This window comes from Meriones unguiculatus, chromosome 4, assembly GCF_030254825.1.
Source record: "Meriones unguiculatus strain TT.TT164.6M chromosome 4, Bangor_MerUng_6.1, whole genome shotgun sequence".
Taxonomy (NCBI): domain Eukaryota; kingdom Metazoa; phylum Chordata; class Mammalia; order Rodentia; family Muridae; genus Meriones; species Meriones unguiculatus.
The window spans coordinates 86,343,472-86,364,478 of record NC_083352.1 but is presented as its reverse complement, the minus strand read 5'-3'; the positions used below and the strand labels follow the sequence as shown (position 1 = coordinate 86,364,478).

Here is a 21,007-nt window from a genome sequence, read left to right as displayed (position 1 = left end):
GTGTCCGGGAGCCACGACGTGCAAAATCCCAGGGTGGTTCTTCCTCTGGCTCTGCGGCGGTTCAGTTATCAGAGCCGTCTGGGCATCGCTTTGCCCCGCTGCCCTGTCCGTTCTTCTCTCTTCCAGAGACGCATAATCAAATTTTCACACATTTCAGGGTAAGAATGAATGTGAAATTCTGAGTTCCAAGAGGTCATCACAATAGCGACGTTTCCAAGAACGTGTTTGGTGGCGCTGTTGAGATGCCGAGACCTCTGCAGGAGGGCAAAAAGTGGAGATGCCGGGGATCGAACCCGGGGCCTCATACATGCAAAGCATGCGCTCTACCACTGAGCTACATCCCCCAGCTGCCCTTGTGACTGCCCCGAAAATCCCTCCTACATGGTATCAATAATGCTTCACCTTCCGTCTTTTCCTCGAAATTAAAATCGTGGGTAATTTTCAGAGCCTTGATTTCAAAGGCTCTGAAGGGATAAGTAACATCGCCGCCTGTATTTCGCCAACACGTGTTCCTTAGGGCCTTGATAGAAACTAAAATTGTATTCGTTTCAAAGAACAAAGAGAAAGTAAAGAAACAGATAAAGAAATAACCAAAGCCTCCCTCCCGAATAAGGACTGGACCCCAAAGTTCCTCGCCCAGAATTCTCTGTTTCCTCACACTTGAGACGCTGTGCAACCTCAATGAGTGAGCTTATAAGCCTGCTTGCAAATCTCCCTCTTTCTCCCTCCACCTGCCCCCTCCTGGAAGAATTTTCTGGATATGAAAATGGCCAAACAGGGGCTGAAGAGATGGCTCAGCGGTTAAGAGCACTGTCTGCTCTCCCTAAACGACAGGGGTTCAATTTCTAGCACCCACGTGGCAGCTCACAACTGCCTGTGATGCCAATTCCAAGGGACCTGACACCTTTACACTAATGTACATGCAATAAAATTATAGTAAAAAAGAATCCCACAGGGGAATAGCTGAACGGAAGGATAGCGACGGTTCTCGAAGATTTTCAACTGTGTAGGGACAAGAAAACGTCCCAAGTTTACAGACTTCAGAAGGCCCCGGGTGGGGGCTGGAGCAGGAAGGAGGCATAGAGTGAGCCGGGTCTCATTTTTTCCACCTGGATTCTGGACGCAGACATTAATAAATGAACACCCAACATTCATAGGCAGACAACGTTCACCGGCAGACATCAGACACCAATATGTGTATGAACGTAAGTCACTTGCTTTTAGGTCGATTCACCCTATAAGGGTGGGAGTGCTAAGTTTCAGGAGCTGTCTGCATCCGTGAACAATGCTCGGGATTTTGTGTAGAAAGAGAACATCGGACAAATTGGAAAGGAATTCAGGGAAAGGAAAATCTGCAGAAACCCGTGATCAAACCAGGAACGTTTAGATGTTTTCAGTCCAGTCCAGTGCTCTCCCAGCTGAACTCTTTCCCCGGCTGCTGCTGCCGCTACACAGTTTCTCTCTCCTTGGTTTATCTAAGGCGTTGCATCCTCGGATTTTCCAAGCTATGATGCCTAGAGATTTCACACCACTCATTTCATTCTAGGCCACTGTCTTCAAGCCCTTCTTGGCTCAGAGTTCCGCTCCTCCCGCTCCCCACTCTCCTCTCGGAGAAGGGCAGGGTCACCTCTGAATGCAGTCAGCCTCCAGGCGCCCAGGGGTCACAGACGCCAACCGGGCGAGCAAACGCTCCCTGGATGAGGCTCCGCCTGGGCAGGGCCACACCTGACTCAGATCCGACCTCCAAGCCTGGTCTACACATCTGCGCGCAGTCTCAGCTGCGAAGCACGGGGAAACAAAACAGGTGCGGGCGGGGGTGGGCCCTGCCTGCTTCCTTCTCTTGGGGAAGCAGGAAGTGGAAGGCTTGTATTGGGGAGCAAGACGAGGAAGTAGGGACCCGAGATGGGCTGCTGAGAGCATGGAGCAGCGAGCTAGGGAGGCAGCCACATATGCAGGAGAGGCGAGGGCTGGGTGGCCGTGGTCCAACCGGCAGCTGTGGTGTCTGGGCCACGCCTGCAGGAGGGGGCTCAGGAGGAAGTAGGGGCCTTGTTGATGGCCTTGATCTGGGAGTGGAGGAAGGAAGGGATGTGCCCAAGAGTTGACATGATGGTTCTGCGGAAAGCCAAAAGTCTTGACCATAGGTATGGTCACCTTTCCACAGGCAAAATTTATCAAACCAAGGTCCCATAAGTGCCCCTTTCAAAATGTGTCACAGCCCTGACAATGTCTAATATGTCAGAAAGTGACTTTAAAGAATGGCTGCAACTTGTCCTGCCTACAAGATGTGCAGGGTCAAAGATGAAACAGAGACTGAAGAAATGATCAGTGACTGAACCAACTTGAGACCCATCCTACGCGATAGAACCAATCCCTGACACTGTTAATGTTACTCTGCTGTGCTTGCAGAGGGGAGCCCAGCATAACTGTCCTCAGATGCTCCACAGAGCAGTGGATCGAAACAGATGCAGACTCTGAGCCAAACATTATTCCAGAGCTTGGGAAATCTTGCGGAAGAGTTGGGAGAACGTGGTTATTTTCCGACAGGGGGCTGTGGCCACCATTGCTGACCACTGCTACTCTGGAAGGAAATGAATCTGGCTTCTGGGAGGAAATGAAGGAATCTTGGAGTCCCAAGTTCCACCTCCCTCAGCAACAGCTGGAGTGCATGGAGTGAGGTCCGCGCACAAGGCTCCCGGATGGCACCAAAGATATGGAAAAGAGTTTTCCCACCGTGTTACAGTTGGCTCTTTTTCATGAGATTGGCAGCGCCAGATGGCAGTGAAAACTCCCAGTACCTGATGCCTCAGTGTTACAGCCACTGAGTTAAGCTGCTGGTTCCTGCAGCTGAGTGCTCAGTTGGGAGAGCTTCTGCAGCCACAGAGGCAATTCCTCTGGGGTCCAGTGGTGACTGCTTCGGGGAGGAGAGGAGCCCTCCCTTCCCCAGAGTGAATGATGAGTCCCAGACGATCTTGAGATGGCGTTGGCCTGTTTATTTCATGTGAAACGGGGACTTATGAACCTTGGGCAGTGGGAGGGGCTTTGAGGATGAATGCGTGCCATCGGCTGGGACTAGGAGGCTGGCAACGCTTGGGGGAAGATAACAGGAGACAAGCTTAAGTGACTGACCCTGTAACCTTGAGAGACCACCTGTAATCCCGGGGCTGTGTCATGTGCTCCTGAGGCAGGCACAGGAAATAAGGAGAGAGGGCTTTGTTCCACCCCTTCCGTTCTCAAGATGAGCTTTTTAAGTCTCAAATGTGAGATTTCCAGGATCTGAACATGCTCCATCTTCGTTCCCATGCCAATTCCTCTGGAGGCATGGCCCATAAGCCTGACAGGGGAATGGCTGAGCGACCCACCTTGTGGGGACAAAAACTCCACAAAAAGACCGAGTCAACTAACCTGGGCCCTTGGGGCTCACAGAGACTGAACCAACAACCAAAGAGCATTCATGGGCTGGACCCCGCCCCCATCCTCACACATATTCAGCAGATGTGCAGCTTGGTCTTCAAGTGGGTTACCCCACAACTATAGTGGGCACTATCCCTGACCCTTTTCACTGCCTCTGGACCGTGTTCCCCTTACTGGACCCTGCCTTGCCTGTCTTCACTGGGAGAGGACACACCTTGTCCTGCCAGTAGTGAGGGGGGGGAGGGTTAGTACCCATGGGGAGCCTCCCCCTTCTGGGAGGGGAAAGGGGTGAGCTAAGGGGAGAGGGACTGTGTGAGGGAAGGCCTGGGAGGGGGTACTGGCTGAGAGGAGAGGAGGGAGCATCCATCAGAATGTAAAGTGAATAAATAAATAAAATAGATCTGAAAAAAAAAATGGCTACAACTATGTGGAGTCATTGAGTTGGGTCCTATGAAAAAAGGAGAGATTGAAAGAGCAAAACACACACACACACACACACACACACACACACACACACACACACACACTCAAATGAGAACTGCCTTGGGCTTGCAGCCTCCAGTCCTGGAGGACTTACCTCTCTGTTGCTAAATACTCCCAGCCTTTGGAGTTTTGGCATGGCATGGCAGCTGGACCCACACAACTAGCCACAATAGACCTGCCCATCTACCCACTGGGATTCCTGGACTAGTATCATGTTTGGGGATGATTTAGAAGAAAAAGGAGGGCTTACTCCATTCTGGAACCCTAGTCTCTTCTTGATCCAATCTATGTTAGGCAAACACTCTACCCTGAGACCTTTTAAACTGTAAGTTTGAGACAGTCTTACTAAGTTGCCCAGGATAGACTTGGCCTCACTTAGTAGGTCAGGCTGGTTCTGTTCCTGGCATCCACATGGCGGCTCACAACCATCAGCTCCGGTTTCAGGGCATCTGATCCCTCTACAGACTTCTACAAGCAGCAGGTGCGCCCGTCCTGCACATACATACGTGCACATACATACATAACATAAGATAAACAAATATAAAACAAATCAGTTTGGATACATAAAGTCTTATCTCAAAAAGTAAAAAAACAAACAAACAAAAAAAGAAAAGAAAAGAAAAAAATGGGAATAAGCCATGCACTGGGGAGGTGGAGGCAGGAGGGTTTTTCCTGGAGTTAAAAGCCTGCTGGGGAGGGGGTGGAGAGATCCCTCAGTGGTTAAGAGCCCTGACTGCTTTTCCAGAGGTCCTGAGTTCAATTCCCAGCAACCACACAGTGGCTCACAACCATCCATAATGGCATCCAAAACCCTCTTCTGGCATACAGGCTCTATGTGTAGATATAACACTCATATACATTAAATAAAGAAATCTTAAAAAAAAAAAAAAAGCCTGCTGGGGTTGTAGGCCAATCAGGAATTAAGAAAACAAAACTCTGGGGAGAAGTGGGCACCTAAAGCATGCTTTCTCATCGAATGCTTTCATTTGGCTTTTAAAAATAAAGAAAATAAAGCCAATCTTCAGAATAAAAACGGAATAAGATGAGAAAAAAACGGGAGGGAGAAGGAGGGTCTTCTTGGCAGAGGCAGCCCTGTTTGCCAGCTGGGCACCCTCTTGGGAGTTGAATTACCCAGATGCCTGGGGGCTGGACTTCCTTCCTGCCGTGGCTATTCCCCTTAGGTTTGTTCTGCTACTCTGACATCTACACCAATGTGTAGCACACATGTGGCCCCAGAGTTCCTGTCCTCTACGTCCACAATGGCATGGACGCCTTCCCAGAGGAGCGCCAGTGGGCTGAAAATATCCATTTAGACATATTTGAAGGCTGGGGTGTGGCTCAGTTTGTGGAGTGCTCAGCTAGAAGGCACAATAGCTCACACTACATAAGCCAGACATGGTAATGCATGCCTGTCATCCCAGCACCTGACAGGGCTTTGAGGCTGGCCTGGGCTGTGAGAGACCCTTTCTCACTAGCACACAAGGAGGTGCTCCTGGCCCTTTCTGTTCACCAGCCACAGGGATGGCCTTGAACCTCACCAAGGATGAAGCGTCCCAGTCTGGCTTATGTGGCACTGGGGATGGCACCTGGACTGCGGCTTAGCCCTGTTAAGAGCGTGGAAAACGACTGCTTTGCATTTCCTGCCTGCTTGAGAGGGTGAGCAGCTCTCCTGTTCCCAAGGCAGGCCTGTATAACCACCTGGCAATGCTGACCCAGTCTGGGCAGGTTTGGGGGAAGACAGGCATAAGGTTCACTGATGCCAGTCGTGGAGGTGGGAGACCAGGTCTTCCAGCTGCTGTCCAACAGCTCGGGAGCATTCCGGGACAAAGCAGGGTGGCTAAGGGCAAAGCACTCACTGCCCTAACCTCAGATCCATTTTGAGACTTAAATAGTGTGCTAGGAGTCCCTAGGGGATCAACACTGTGTGCAGTGGATCAGGATCTTTCCAGGATTCGTAGGAATTGCTGACACTTCATTCACCATTGCCTATGGATTTCCCAAAGCCTTACTTCCTATGTAGCTCAACTTGGCCCTGCATTGATCCTTACCAGCTGAGGATACAGGTTCGAGACCATACCCAGCTATATTAGCTTTCCAAAGTTTGATACCGCAGTGTGTTAAGGCTCTTTGGTTACCCATGCCTAGTTGGTACACAGCTGAAATGCAGGTTCTCAGGCTGAACTCAGGACTCCGAGACCAAGTCAGGTGCCGACCCGACTCAGACGAACTGGGGACCTGCTCCAAGGTGGCCGGACAAGTTCCAGCGGTGACTGCCGTGGTTCCTCAGTGGCTGCCTGGTCGGAAGTCAAGCCTGAGATCCAGCGGTGAATCCTCCGGGGAGGAGGGCAGCCATTCTTACCCCAAAATAAACAGCAAGTCTCAGAAGATCACTGATGAAGTAGATGTGCACTTTATTTTGGGAACAGGGGCATTATAAACCTTGGGCAGTGGGGAAAGTCTTTGAGGATGAACGCGTTTGATTGGCTGGGGCTAGGGAGCGAGAAAAGGTGACAACCTACATGACTGACCACTTTAGCCACCTGGTGGTTGTGTTATGTGCTCCGGAGGTGGGCACAGAAACAAGGAGAGAGCTTTGTCCCACACCTTCCGTTTATAGGATGAGATTTTAAATCTCAGGTTCCGACATTTCTGGGGCTTGAACATGCTCCATCTCCCCACTTTCATGCCAGTTCCTCTGGAGGCACAGTCGAAGAGCTCCACACTTTGTGGCATCAGCTTTTTCCTGAGTCGAGAAGGTTCAGATCAAGGAGCACTGATTTCCGAGGTGGGGGAGGGAGAGCAGGAGGAAGGCTTGAGGGCTAGATTTGGCCATGGGTTAGCTGCAAAGGAAGAAATGTTCACAGAATCTGGGGTAAGGCAGAGGGAAATGAGGGTAAGGAATAGACTATCTTATTTCCAACAAACATGGTCAAAATGCATTATATTACACGCATAAAAATATAGTGAAACTCATTGTTACCTATAATTATATGCTAATATTGTCAAAGGAGAGAATATTTTTGACCCAAAGGAATAATTCTGTGAAAGTTGAGACATAAATTTTTCTTTTTCTTTTTGAGACCGGGTTTACATTGGCCCTGGCTGTCCTAGAACTTTCTCTGTAGACCAGGCTGGCCTTGAACTCACAAAGATCTACCTGCATCTGTTTCCTGAGTGCTGGGATCAAGGAGTGCACCACCACAACTGGTGACACATGAATTGTTTAAAAACCTCACTGTGTGTGTGTGTGTGTGTGTGTGTGTGTGTGTGTCTGTGTAGGTCATCTCCTTCTACCTTCTGGGTCTCAAGTTGTCAAGTGCCTTTACCCACAAATGCAGCCCCAATTTTTGTTGTTGTTGTTGTTTGTTTTTTTTGAGACAGAGTTTCTTTCCTTGACTGTCCTGGAACTCACTCTGTAGACCAGGCTGGCCTTAAAACTCACAGAGATCCACCTGTCTCTGCCTACCAAAGTGCTGGGATTATAGGCATCGGGCACTGCACTCAGCTAGATGATAAGTTTTAAACATTTTAATAACACCATGGTTTGTAATCTGCTGTGAAATACACACTGTAGAAAAAGGCAGTAGACACACATCTTTGTGTTAACAGCCTGCACTCTTTGATGTAAGCTCAGGGAAGACAGAAGCCTTCACTGACGTAGAAGAAGTAAGCGCTCATTTGATCTTGATTTTCAGTTTGACTACATATCATGAAAGAGGAATTTCTTTCCCTCTATCCAGAAGGCTGGATGTATGTAAGTTTAGCACAATGAGAAACATTTTTAAGTCTATACTTAAAAGACAAACCAAAGGAATTTTAAAATCTTGAGTTTAGAGCCATGATAGTGGATCATACAGTGGAATGTTCTACCAGAGTTAGAGCAATAAATCAGAGCTCCACTGCTTAAAGTCAAAGTTCTGAACAGTCTTAACACAGCAGCACCGTAGCAATAGGAAGAAATCTGAAGCTTTATTTATTTTTGTATACCTTGTATACCATTCTTTGCAGGCTGCCAGGGACAATTTATTCAGAGCTGCCACCAGTGGGGACAGAGAAAAGGGCCTGCAATAGGGAGGGATTGGCTGAGGACACCTGCTCCTGTCGGGGCCCAAGCTTTGGGAATGGGGTGGGGATGGGTGACTGCTGTCTGTGGGTCCCTGATGGGTCAACCTGGTGTGTGACTGTATCCAGTAACGGGGACAGGGCAAAGCAGAAGGGTCAGTTGGTGTTTTTCTCCAGAAAAGGAGGGGTGGAGCCAGAAGTTTGTTTTGTCATGGCTTATGTAAGCAGACAAGCTTACCAGGGCCAGGGGCAGGCCTCAGTTTTTAGAGCGAAGGGAGAGGGAAAAACAGGGCTCTGTGTTCTGCTTTCTGTTTATGAACAAACATAGAAAGGCTGAGCACAGCCTCAGCTTACATAGGACCTGGCCATGGCCCACCCTGAAGATCAGATTTCAGCTCTGTGTGCTCTGTGTGTTTTCCTTTCCTTTCCTTTCTCTTTTTTCTTTCTTTCTTTGAGACAAGGTTTCTCTGTGTTTATCCCACAAACAAGCAAGCAAGCAAGCAAATAAAAACAACTAAGCAACCCCAAACAACAACAACAAAAAGCCCAAAAAATCAAGTAATTCTTCAAATTTTCCAAAATTAGAAACACATAGATCCCAGGATGGCTCCTATGTGAGCTGAGGCCTGACCTTGGCTATAAAATCAAATGAGTAAATGAAATCCAATAGTTAATATTGTCTGCCTCTATAGAATTTCTATTGCATTCATATACAGATACTTTATGTTAAAGTAACAGTGAACCAGGCTTAGGGCTGAATGCTTCTGGTCTTGGGTGTGGCCTTATTCCTTCCTGCACACATCACCTAAGAATGAGAATCTCACACTATTTACAGTAAAAGTGTAAAAAACACCTCCTGTGTTTCTGTGGGCAGTTGCAACCCTGGCAGGCACCCTCAGGAACCACCCAGTCATCTCACTGAGGTTTCCTAGCAACCCTGTAAAGAGACAGTAACTTCAAACTCCGTTCCCATCTTATTCCACCCTCACAAAAACAAAGCAAACAAACAAATAAATGAAACAAAACAAGATAAAGGAGCCTTTACCCACACTCTTTGGGACCCCTACAGCATGCATAAGCCTATATTAAGATCTTCTTGTTGTTGTTTTGGTTTTTCAGCACAGGGTTTCTCTGTGTAGCCCCTGGATGTCTTAGAACTGGCTCTGTAGACCAGACTGGCCTCAAGCTCAGAGATTCACCTGCCTCTGCCTCCCAAGTGCTGGGATTAAAGGAGTGCCCAACAAGCCTGACTGAAAAAGCATATTTTCAAAGATTCATAACTCTCTGGAGAAGCCCCATTCCTAGTACAAGCCTAATGATTCCCCTGCTGGTTTCCCTCTTCCTGACTATTGGGAAAAGATAAAGGTAAAACAGAAGCAGGTAATTAGTTTCCTGTCAGACTGGACAGATCATTTTAAAAATAACCATCAACTTCTTTCAAACATTTTGACATTAGGGAGAAAGAACCTTCAGCAAGCTCATTAAGCCAGTGCGTCAGCACCTACATGGTGAGTCATGCCAGGCATCTCGTTTCAAAAATAAAAACTTTGCCCGGCATTCAGGAGGCAGAAGCAGGAGGAGCTCTGAGTTGGAGGCTAGCCTGGTTTACGTAGTGAGGTCCAGGCCAGGGTTGCCTAGTGAGACCCTGTCACGGATATGATAATAAGATGGAGGAATGGCTGAGTGGTTAAAAGAGAGCATCAGCTCTAGTTCCAGGGGATCTGACACCCTCTTCTGGTCTCCTCAGGCACTAGACACACAGGTGGTACACAGACATACATGCAAGCAAACACACACATAAAAATAAACACATCAAAAATAATAAAGAATGGTGGCATAAGCCTTTTTCCTAGCACTCAGGGAGGCAGAGGCAGGCTGATCACTGTAAGCTCGAGGCCAGATCCATCTACGAAGCGAGTCCAGGACAGCCAAGGTTACACAGAAAAACCCTGTAAATATATAAAAATAGATTAGGGGATCCAAAAGAAGAAGAAAGAGGGATTAACGAATAGCAGTGACAGGTTACTTGATGTTAATCCTGGCAGGCACTTGGGAGGCTAAGGCAGGTAGAGCTTTTGTGAGTTTTGAGGCCAACCTGATCTATGCAGTGAGTTCTAGGACAGCCAGGGCTACATAGATAGACCCTTTCAAAAGAGAGAAAGAGAGAGAGAGCACAAGCAAGCAGATAAGGGATTACTGGAATGGAAGGGTTTCTGCAGGGATGGGATCTGGGAGAACATTATATTATTTTCTTCTGGCTCAAAAGATAGGAATATTTAGTGCTCTTGCAGGGGACCTAGGTTTGGTTCCCAACACCCACATGGCAGATGAGGAAGGAATGAGGAGAGCCAAGCAAAACCGAGGTGATACAAAAGTGCAGTAAGAAAAGCTGCCTCTCTTTGTGGGAGGTGGCTCAGTGGTTAAGAGCGTTGGCCTCTCTTGCAGAGGAAGGATCTCAGGTCTCAGAACCCAAGTATCCCCTCACAACCACCTGGAACTCTAATTCCAGGGGATCCACACCTTCTCCTGGCCTCTTTGTGCACTCCACAGATACATGCACAGAAACAGTCAGACAAAAACTGATACACAAGAAATAGATAACAAAATAAAGGCCCAGGCATGGTGGTGCCCACCTTTACACTCATTAAGGAGGCAGAGGCAGGTAATCTGTGTGAGTTCAAGGCTCAGCTTGGTCTACATAGTGGGTTCCAGGATAGCCAGAGCCACTAAATGAGATCTTGTCTCAAAAAGGAAATAAAAACAAAGAAAGAAGTAAATTGCAGAGTGTGGTGGCCCATGCCTTTAATTTCACCACTGCAGAGGTAGAGGCAGGTGGACATGTGTGAGTTGGAGTCCAGTGTGATCTACAAAGCGACAGGCGTGACTACACAGAAACCCTGTCTCAAACAAAGAAACAAATAGAAACAAAGCCTAGAGTTTTTTTGTTTGTTTGTTTGTTTTCCTTTTTTTTTTTTTTTCCTTTCTATTTGTTTCTTTGCTTGCTTGCTTGCTTTTAGCACTTTAGAGAAGTCCGGTCACATGACAGGAATGCGGTGACAGAGGTCACTACACTGTGCTGTCAACCTGATCTGTAGAACACATGGAATCTTTTATTATTTTATTTTTGTATTAAAGTGCACCTTTAACTGAATGGTAAGACATGCGGGTTCCGTGCGTCTCTCAGCATGAAAAGCCCACTGCGCTTGTCACTCATTCTAATCAGGTACCAGCGATTGCAGCTCAAAGCCAGGTCCCGGGCGGGACAGCTGGATTGGAGCGCCCTGCACACCTGCCCCCTGGAGGTCAGTGTCATAGGGTGTCCGGGAGCCACGACATGCAAAATCCCAGGGTGGTTCTTCCTCTGGCTCTGCGGCGGTTCAGTTATCAGAGCCGTCTGGGCATCGCTTTGCCCCGCTGCCCTGCCCGTTCTTCTCTCTTCCAGAGACGCATAATCAAATTTTCACACATTTCAGGGTAAGAATGAATGTGAAATTCTGAGTTCCAAGAGGTCATCACAATAGCGACGTTTCCAAGAACGTGTTTGGTGGCGCTGTTGAGATGCCGAGACCTCTGCAGGAGGGCAAAAAGTGGAGATGCCGGGGATCGAACCCGGGGCCTCATACATGCAAAGCATGCGCTCTACCACTGAGCTACATCCCCCAGCTGCCCTTGTGACTGCCCCGAAAATCCCTCCTACATGGTATCAATAATACTACACCTTACTTTCTTCCCTCTTTTCCTCCAAATTAAAATCGTGGGTTTTGATTTCAAAGGCTCTGAAGGGATAAGCAACATCGCCGCCTGTATTTCGCCAACACGTGTTCCTTAGGGCCTTGATAGAAGCTAAAATTGTATTCGTTTCAAAGAGCAAAGAGAAAGTAAAGAAATAGATAGATAAAGAAATAACCAAATAACAGTTTCAGACTGCACACTAACGACTCAGATTCGGAGCAAGAACTCAAACCGCAATATCTCGGTGAAGAGGGGGCTGCTTTTTGACTGAGAGCCGTGAGGAGACACCCCCAAGCCTCCAGAGTTACCGCCGGGGATTGCCTATCACTTCCAGGGTGGACAGCGTGCCCTGAAGCCACTCCTACCCATCCGCGTGCTCCCAGCAACTGGGGCCTGACGTCATCCGCAAGATTCCTGGACGTGCCGCTGGGGTGACTTGACCTCTCTGAGCTTCCCGTGGGGCTCGGAGACAATCGACAGACCTAACCCGGGCCGCTCACTGGGGCAATCAACAAGGACAGAGCCTGATGGCGCCTGCAGGGGGCTATACACCAAAAGGGGCTGCTGCATCCTCCACCGTCGTGGCCCTGGCCCGGGTGTGAAGCCCCGCACCGTGTGGACCCTGGGTCTCAGGTGATGGAGGTTGCGCTGCTCACGGGTATAGAGGCTCCGCGCGCAACCGGCGTGGCCCCTTCAGCTCTGGGCCCGAGGCCTGGGAGAGGACGGGTGCACGACTTTGGCGAGGCTCAGGAGCAAGGTGCCTCTCCTCCCCACAGCACGCTGGCACTCGCCGTTCCCTCGGCGTGGAGAGATGACGTTCCCGGTTCCCCTCGTGGTTGGCGCCTTCTTCACCGACCACCCAACCTCTCTAAAGAATCCCACAGGGGAATAGCTGAACGGAAGGATCTCCATCTAGTGACTGCTGGGACCAAGAGCACCGAGGCTTCGCACTGGGGAAACATTGTCCTGGGACCTGCTTCCCGGGCTGAGCTCATGTGTTAGAGCATGGAGACCAGGACTGAGGGTGGGAGTTATTTTTCAGGGAGCTGATGAATTTAAACAGGGTGGAAGAGAAGCTTTTAAAAACAGTAGGAATTGCTAAGAAAAGAACACCGATCTCCCCGTCGGGGAATCGAACCCCGGTCTCCCGCGTGACAGGCGGGGATACTCACCACTATACTAACGAGGAAGAGAGCTGGTTTGCGGCTTGGCAAGAAGCTCCTTTAAGATTCTTTTAATTCCATGACACTAATTTGTATTCAAAAAAAAAAAAAAGTCCCACTGGATTGAACCGCACTCTGGAAGTGTCGGCTTAGGTTTTCCTTTTAGCGCTGAGTGCATACCGCAGACATTAATACAAAGGACCCCAGCGTTCACCGACAGACATCGGCAACCATCACAGAGGCTGACACGCGCGGGAGCGCATGGCGCTTGCTTTAGGGAACACTAGAGTCACCCTAAAAGGGGATCAGGGAGAAAGTTTTCAGCACCTTCTGGTTCAGCACGCGATACACCGTGATTTTGTGTGGAAAGAAAACGAAAATATTCGATAAATTGAAAACTTCGGCAGGAAGAGAAAGAAAAAACAAGAGAAAAAAGGAACCTGCCGAAACCCGGGATCGAACCAGGGACCTTTAGATCTTCAGTCTAACGCTCTCCCAACTGAGCTATTTCGGCAGCCGCTGGTGCACCACTTTTTTCTCTGCTTCTTGTCGTTGCTATGCTTTTGCTTTCTTGTTTTCTTGCTCTTTGCTATTTTCTTCCGAGCTAAGATGCCTAGAAATTCACTCCACCTGTCTCATTGCTGAGTCACCCGCGTGGTGTGGTCCGCGCGTGTCCCCTACGGCCACTATCTACGAGCGTCCTTCCGGCACCCCGGGCCGTACAGTCCACTGAGAACGTATTTATCGTCTCCCCTGTCTATTAACTGGAAGTAGACACCCACGCTGGCCTCGGCGCGGAAGACCCCGGTCCTGGCACCGCTTAGTGGGTGCTTAGAGCGTGTTTGTTGAGCGAGTTACCAACGCTCCAATGAGCCCTGTCTTGGCTCAGAGTTCCGCTCCTCCCGCTCCCCACTCTCCTCCCGGAGAAGGACCGGGGTCACCCCTCAATGCAGTCAGCCTCCAGGCGCCCAGGGGTCACAGACGCCAACCGGGCGAGCAAACGCTCCCTGGATGAGGCTCCGCCTGGGCAGGGCCACACCTGACTCAGATCCGACCTCCCAGCCTGGTCTACATATCTGCGCGCAGTCTCAGCTGCGAAGCACGGGGAAACAAAACAGGTGCGGGTGGGGGTGGGCCCTGCCTGCTTCCTTCTCTTGGGGAAGCAGGAAGTGGAAGGCTTGCACTGGGGATCGAGGCGAGGAAGTAAGGACCCAAGGTGGACGTAACCCTCTGTCTTTTAACACTCCCAGACTTTGGGGTGTTGTCGTGGCTTGGCAGCTGGAGTTCACACAGCCAGTATACCTGTCCACGAACACACTGGGTTTTCCTGGACAGCATGGAGAGCGTTTCACGTTTGGGGAACGCTAGAGAAAACAGGAGTGATTGCTCCCGACCCACCTCACATCGTGAATGGCAGGCAAACACTCTACACCCAGAATTCTTTTTTACTTAATTATTAATTTATTCGCTTTACATCCCGACCGTAGCCCCCTCCCTCCTCTCCTCTTGGTCCCACCTTCTTTTCCTCTTCTCCCCTCCTCCCTCCCTTATTCCTCAAAAACAGAAACAAAAACAAAAAACAAAACAAACAAACAAACAAACAAAAAACCACGGAGTCCACCCACCCCCTTAGCTCATCAAGTCCAATTAGGACTGAGCGTGTCCCCTTCCCCTGTGGCCTGTAGAGCCAACCCCTCCAGGGCAGAGTGATCAAAATGCAGGCAACAGAGTCATGTCAGAGACAGCCCCTGCTCCCCTTTCTAGGAAACCCACATGAAGCCTGAGCTACATTTGTGTAGGGGGTCTAGTTCCAGTTCATGCATGCATGGTCCTTGGTTGGTGCTTCAGTCTCCGCAAGCCCCTCTGGGCCCTGGTTAGTTGGCTCTGTTGATCTTGTGGAGTGCCTGTCACCTTCAGGTCCTTCTATTCCCCCCTCCCCCCAACTTCTCCACAAGACACCATACACTTCACCCAATGTTTGGCTGTGAGTCTCAGGCATCTGTTTTGATCTGCTGCTGTGTGGAGCCTCTCAGAGGACAGCTATGCTAGGTTCCTGTCTACGAGCGCAGCAGAACATCGTTAATACTGTCAGGGGTTAGCGACCCAAGATGTACCTGCCTACAACATGTGCAGGGATAAAGATAACGCAGAGATTGAGGGAAATGCCCAACCAATGCCTGGCCCAACCTGAAACACATCCAGACCTTTTAAACTGTAAGTTTGAGATAGTCTTACTAAGTTGCCCAGCGTAGCCTTGGCCTCACTTAGTAGATCAGGCTGGTTCCGTTCCTGGCATCCACACAGCGGCCCACAACCATCAGCTCTGGTTTCAGGGCATCTGATCCCTCTACCGACTTCTACAAGCAGCAGGCGCGCCCGTCCTGCACTTACGTGCAGGCAAAACACTACGACACATAACATAAGATAAACACATATAAAACAAAATCAGTTTGGATACATAAAGTCTTGTTTCAAAAAAACAAAATAAAAATTAAACCAGGAGAAAAAAATGGGAGCGGAGGAGATGAACTTCTGTAAGCCACCCTCTGGGGGGGCTGAGGCCAGAGGATTATTCCTGGAGTTAAAGGTCTGCTGGGGTTACAGGCCAACCAAGAATTAGAAAACAAAACCCTGGTGAAGGTGGACACCTGATGTATACGCTTCCTTAGCGCATGCTTAAAAAAAGTAATAAAAAAATTGTTCTTGCGTGCTCTTATTTGTCTTTTAAAAATAAGGAAAATAAAGCCAATCTTCGGGACAAAAATGGAATAAGGTGGAAGAAAATCTGGGGGAAGTAAGGAGCTTTGAACAGCACTCTTGGGGGTTCGCTTTATCCACGATCAAATTCAGGGGGTTCCTACAAGGCCGATGAAGGAGGAGTACTGCTGGGCAGAAGGTGAGTTAAGATTCTTTTCTGAGCGTCTTCCACCCATCCATGGCAGTGGAGCATAGGATTTCTAAAATTCAAAATAACACGTGAAGCCTCCCCGTCGGGGAATCGAACCCCGGTCTCCCGCGTGACAGGCGGGGATACTCACCACTATACTAACGAGGAAAAGCCATAAGTGAGGTTTTACAGACAAACACCTATAGAGGGACCAATCCCGCAGCGGGAACATGTTTCCTGCTCTTCTCCACGTTCCTTTTCCCCGGCTCTTTTCTTCTGTCCTTTCTGACCTTTTCTCCCTCCGTCTTTCCCTCTCTTTCTCCGAAGACCTTAGTTCGTTACACCAACATCAGGAACTGAGATGAAAAAAAAAAAAAGAAAAAAAATCAAATCTCAGAGCAGCGTGCATTTGATCTCCATCACCTATTCCGGAAAAATAAGGGAGCGCCAGGGGATGTAGCTCAGTGGTAGAGCGCATGCTTTGCATGTATGAGGCCCCGGGTTCAATCCCCGGCATCTCCACGCTCGGACGGGTTCCTCTTTTGCACCCACCGTGTCTCCAAACAAATAGATCGGTAAGTAGCCCAGTAACCTTGCCACGTCCGCGCAAGGACTCTCAGCCTTTCTGAAACTCAAAATTCCAGCTCGAGGCCAGCAGCAGGAATCCTAGGGATGTTTTATGAAGACACACAGAACTGCGGGGGACGCGGTGACATCCACGAAATCCGCAGGAACCGGAGGAGGCGGGTGCTTGTGTCCTGAAGCGGCAAGCCGGAGCTTTGAAGTTACAGAGCCAGAAGGCATCTGGGCGCCTGGGCTTTAGCGCATGGGGACCGAAGCGGGTAGAACTGGGGTTTGGAAGCTCCCGGAAGGCCGGAGCACTGTGGGTAGGATTCTAAGGCTCCTTCTAGCGGCCACGTGCAGTTCTGCAGGGGCGGTTCTGGCCGACTCTATAAACAGCTATGTAACAGCCTAACTCAGGGGCCCATGCTTTGTTTGGTCCTTAGGTTTGTTCTGCCACTCTGAAGCCTGTCACCAAGGTGGAGCCCCAACTTTTTATCCTCTACTTCGAGGATGGCATGGATGCCTTCCCAGAGGAGAGCCAGTAGGCTGAAAAACGTCTAGGTTAAGAACACTGGCTGTTCTTCCAAAGTGCTAAGTTCAATTCCCAGCAACCACGTATAGTGAGCTCTGGTGCACAGAAACACATGCAGGCAAAATGTTGTATAACAAATGTGAAAAAATAAAAATAAAAATAAAGCCATCCATTTAGACATATTTGAAGGCTGGGGTGTGGCTCAGTTTGTGGAGTGCTCAGCTAGAAGGCACAATAGCTCACACTACCAGACATGGTAATGCATGTCTGTCATCCCAGCACCTGACAGGGTTTTGAGGCTGGCCTGGGCTGTGAGAGACCCTTTCTCACTAGCACACAAGGAGGTGCTTCTGGCCCTTTCTGCTCACCAGCCACAGGGATGGCCTTGAACCTCACCAAGGATGAAGCGTCCCAGTCTGGCTTATGTGGCACTGGGGATGGCACCTGGAAAACGACTGCTTTGCATTTCCTGCCTGTGTGAGAGGGTGAGCATCTCTCCTGTTCCCAAGGCAGGCCTGTATAACCACCTGGCAATGCTGACCCAGTCTGGGCAGGTTTGGGGGAAGACAGGCATAAGATTCACCAATGCCAATAGTGGAGGTGGGAGACCAGGTCTTCTAGCTGCTGTCCAACAGCTCGGGAGCATTCCGGGACAAAGCAGGGTGGCTAAGGGGTGTGTGTGTGTGTGTGTGTGGCGAAGTCACCAGAAGGCCAGGACTTAGTCTCCAAGCTCACGGGAAAATGACACTGGGCCAGCAGACCTAGTGCACACCTGTTCCCTTACTGCTGGGAGGATGGAGACAGATCAGGTGTAGCGTAAGGTTGTTTAAGCCAAGTGTGGTGGCTCACACCTGTCATCCCAGCTGTCGGAAGGTGGAGGCAGGGTCATGAGTTCAATGCCCGCTACATAGTGTGCTCAAGGCCAGCCTGGGCTACATGAGATCCCACTTCAAAACAGGAAACAGAAAAAACGAGACACAGGCCTTCAAAATGGCTGGATAAAGGCGATTGCCAACAGGATTGACAATTGACCCAGGACTTAGGAGGCAAAGACAGACAACTTTTAGGAATCCGAGACCAGCCAGATCTATGTAGAGTTCCAGGACAGCAGGGCTACATAATGAGACCCTGTCTCAAAACACAATGCCCAAGCTGGGCATGGTGGCACGTTTTTAATCCTAGTACTTGGAAGGTAGAGGCAGATAGATCTCTGTGAGCTCAAGGCCAGCCTGGTCTACAAAGTGAGTGCAGGATAACCAGGACTATCCCAGAGAAACCCTGTCTCAAAAAAACTAAGAAATAAACCCTAAATTCCTTAATTTCGTTTTAAAAAATTATACTGTTTCATAGTACAAATTTTCATATATTCTATAAATGTACTGGGCACAGGCCCCCTCCTTCTACCATCCTCTTCTCTCATTAGTCCCTTTTGGTCCCCAGTTTTACTTTCAAATCACACATACAATGTGTGGCTTTATATATTTATAAAGTCTAGGATTTACAAATAAGAGAAAACATAGTATTTGTCTTCTTCTGGTTGGCTTATTCTGCCTAGTTGTTAATCTTGTTCCTTTTTCCTATGGCTGAAAGAAACCCCCTTCTTACATAAACCACATTTTCTTCACCTCCATTCTTTACCTTGATGGGCACCAGGCCGGTTGCATAGCTTAGCCTGTCTGTGATGTGTTGCTTTGGAATCCTCTAGTAAATATTCAGCAGGCATTGCTAGGCCTTGTTTTAGGGGTTCCTAGGGTTCTGAGGTATCTCCATATTGACTTCCATAGAGACTAGACTGGTTCCCGTTCCCATTCCCGGCATCCACATGCAAGGACTGCCTTTGGCCTAGACTCTGCTGGAACTGAGATCTACCTCTGATCCTCCTAGTGCTGGGATTAAAGGCATGCAACATAAGACACAGCTCATTTGTTACTGTCTTGTAGAATACCATTTTGACGGGGGTGAAATCTAATGTAGCTAAGATTTGTTTTTTATATGTGCTTGCCCAGTGCCTGAGGAGCCAGAAGAGAGAATCAACCAGATTCCCTGGGTCTGGAGTTATAGATGGTTGTCAACAGCCATTTGGAAGCTGAGAACCAAACCCATGTCCTCTGAAAAAGCAGCAAGTGATGTTTTCTGCTGAGCCACCTCTCCAACCTCTCATGTAGGTTTGGTTTTTGGAGACAGGGTTTCTCTTGTAGTCCTGGCTGTCCTGGATGTTGCAGACCAGGCTAGCCTTGAATTCACAAGAGGTTTGCCTACCTCTGCCTCCTAAGCGCCAGGATTAAAGGCGTGCACTACTGCGCTCCACTCTTATGTAGTTTTGGTCAGCGTTTTTCTGATGGCTAGTAAGGTTGACTTTTACTTTTATTGTCACTATACAATGTGTGGAGTGCCTGGGCAGGCCAGAAGAGGGCACTGGATCCTCTGGAACTGGAGTTACAGAAGTTGTTGGTCATCATGGGGATCAAAGCCAGGTCCTTTGAGAGTAGCCGACTGTCATTTGGGTCATCTACTAAGCCCTGGCTACACATTTTTGCTTTGTTATTGGTCACTTCCACTTCATCTTTTGAAGTCCATTTCATTGGCCATTTGGAGACTGGGCTGTTTAGGTTTCTGAAGGTTTTTTTCTTTTTGTTTTGTTTTTCAAGACAACTCTAGCTGTTTTTGAACTCACTCTGTAGACCAGGCTGGCCTCAAACTCACAGAGGTCTGCATGCCTCTGCCTTCTGAGTGTTGGAATTAAAGGTGTGTGCCACCACCAGGCTGGTTTTTAAGTTCTTTATTGACTCAGAATTTTAGAGTAATTCACCTGGGTTTTCCAGTTTCAAAGCTACAAACTGTGGGGCTGTGGACACTGAACTTAACAGCCTTTGGAGTCTTTCTGTACAATTATAACAGCTTGTCCTCCAGGGCAATAACTCCCTCTTGGAGGTTCTAATGTGCCACCAAACTCTTTTGTCTTCCATCTTGTCAGTTTCCCTATTTCAAAGCCAGGCACGATGACACACACAGGCCTGCCATACCAGCATTCAGGGGGGTCATGAGTTCAATCCTAACCTTTCAGTTTTACCAGCTGGGTGCAGTGGTGCACTCCTGCAATCCCAGCACTAAGGGGGTTGGAGGCAGGCGAATCTCTATCACTTGCCTCCAAGGTGGACCACAGGCAAGCTAAGTTCCCTGGGGACAGCTGAGGACTTAACTCCGAGACAAATTAGCTATTGAGAGCAGGGAAAGACACATCTGGAGGGAAAGCTGAACCTGTGAAAGGCTGTTGGGCAAGGGGCTTGGATGCCTATACTCAAAGCCATGTCATACCAGGTATATTCTCTACCATTCTGTGCTTGGCCTGGGCCCAGCCTTTCATGGCTCATGCCAAACTCAAAACGAGCACTTGACAGGCTGCCTGCCTCGTAGATATTCACAGGAGTGAGGTGGGGTGGGGACAGCACCCTGGCTCTGCTCGCATCAGCCACCTCAGGAAGGGTCCATGCCTGAGTCAGGCTAAAAATTCACGGCAGAAACACACGCTGTGGAACACGCACAGCTGTTGAAGGCTGGTTCAGTCAACACAGTGCTGGGGGCTGCACTGGGAAAGGGAGGTACAGGGCATATCCACCTGAAACACACAAAGACTGAGAAAACAGAGGACAGAGAGGGGCAGGAGGATGGCTAAGTGGCAAGCCACTCGCTCATGTCACACAGCGTGGCTACATGGAGAGGGGACAATATGTGGTTCAAAGGACATTATTGAGAACTTGACGTTAGTCCACAGTGAAAAAGGATTTAGTGTTATCTGAAAGAGCCTGGCTTTGTTTACAGAACTCTGTAACAAGTGGCCCGAGAGTCACAGAAGCTGCAGCAGCAGCATCTGCCAGCCCTCAGGAATAAACAACATGGTCTCTTTTGCAGACGGACAGATGCACCCTAACACCCGATAGAACATATTCAGCCACGAAAATGAACAGATAGGTTGACACCTGTGTCAGGGGGAGGCAGAGAGGGAAAGGGAGTGGGAGATTCAGAGGGGGGGATGGTGAGAGGGAATGAAAGAGAGAGACAGAGATAGAGACAGATAGAGAATGAATCTGAAAATCATTTAAGGATGAAGCTCTGGAAACTGACAGGCTGCTCAGCATGTAAACGTGCTTGACGTAACAGACTGACAAGCTGAAA

General features: G+C 49.0%; 1 long non-coding RNA gene and 6 other non-coding genes across 7 annotated transcripts; 1 reads left to right on the top strand and 6 right to left on the bottom strand.

The window, feature by feature from the left end:
- Positions 1-272: 272 nt before the first annotated feature.
- Trnaa-ugc (transfer RNA alanine (anticodon UGC)) lies at positions 273-344 on the bottom strand. Its single transcript has one exon. It is a non-coding gene; the product is annotated as a tRNA-Ala (tRNA).
- Positions 345-11,544: 11,200 nt separating this feature from the next.
- Positions 11,545-11,616, bottom strand: Trnaa-ugc (transfer RNA alanine (anticodon UGC)). Its single transcript has one exon. It is a non-coding gene; the product is annotated as a tRNA-Ala (tRNA).
- Positions 11,617-12,805: 1,189 nt separating this feature from the next.
- Positions 12,806-12,877, bottom strand: Trnad-guc (transfer RNA aspartic acid (anticodon GUC)). The gene has a single exon. It is a non-coding gene; the product is annotated as a tRNA-Asp (tRNA).
- Positions 12,878-13,292: 415 nt separating this feature from the next.
- Trnaf-gaa (transfer RNA phenylalanine (anticodon GAA)) lies at positions 13,293-13,365 on the bottom strand. The gene has a single exon. It is a non-coding gene; the product is annotated as a tRNA-Phe (tRNA).
- Positions 13,366-15,296: 1,931 nt separating this feature from the next.
- On the bottom strand, positions 15,297-16,609 carry LOC132653680 (uncharacterized). The gene is made up of 3 exons (XR_009591465.1): positions 16,291-16,609; positions 15,890-16,094; positions 15,297-15,808 (listed from the first exon to the last, which is right to left on the bottom strand). It is a non-coding gene; the product is annotated as an uncharacterized LOC132653680 (long non-coding RNA).
- Trnad-guc (transfer RNA aspartic acid (anticodon GUC)) lies at positions 15,835-15,906 on the bottom strand. Its single transcript has one exon. It is a non-coding gene; the product is annotated as a tRNA-Asp (tRNA).
- On the top strand, positions 16,189-16,260 carry Trnaa-ugc (transfer RNA alanine (anticodon UGC)). Its single transcript has one exon. It is a non-coding gene; the product is annotated as a tRNA-Ala (tRNA).
- Positions 16,610-21,007: the final 4,398 nt, after the last annotated feature.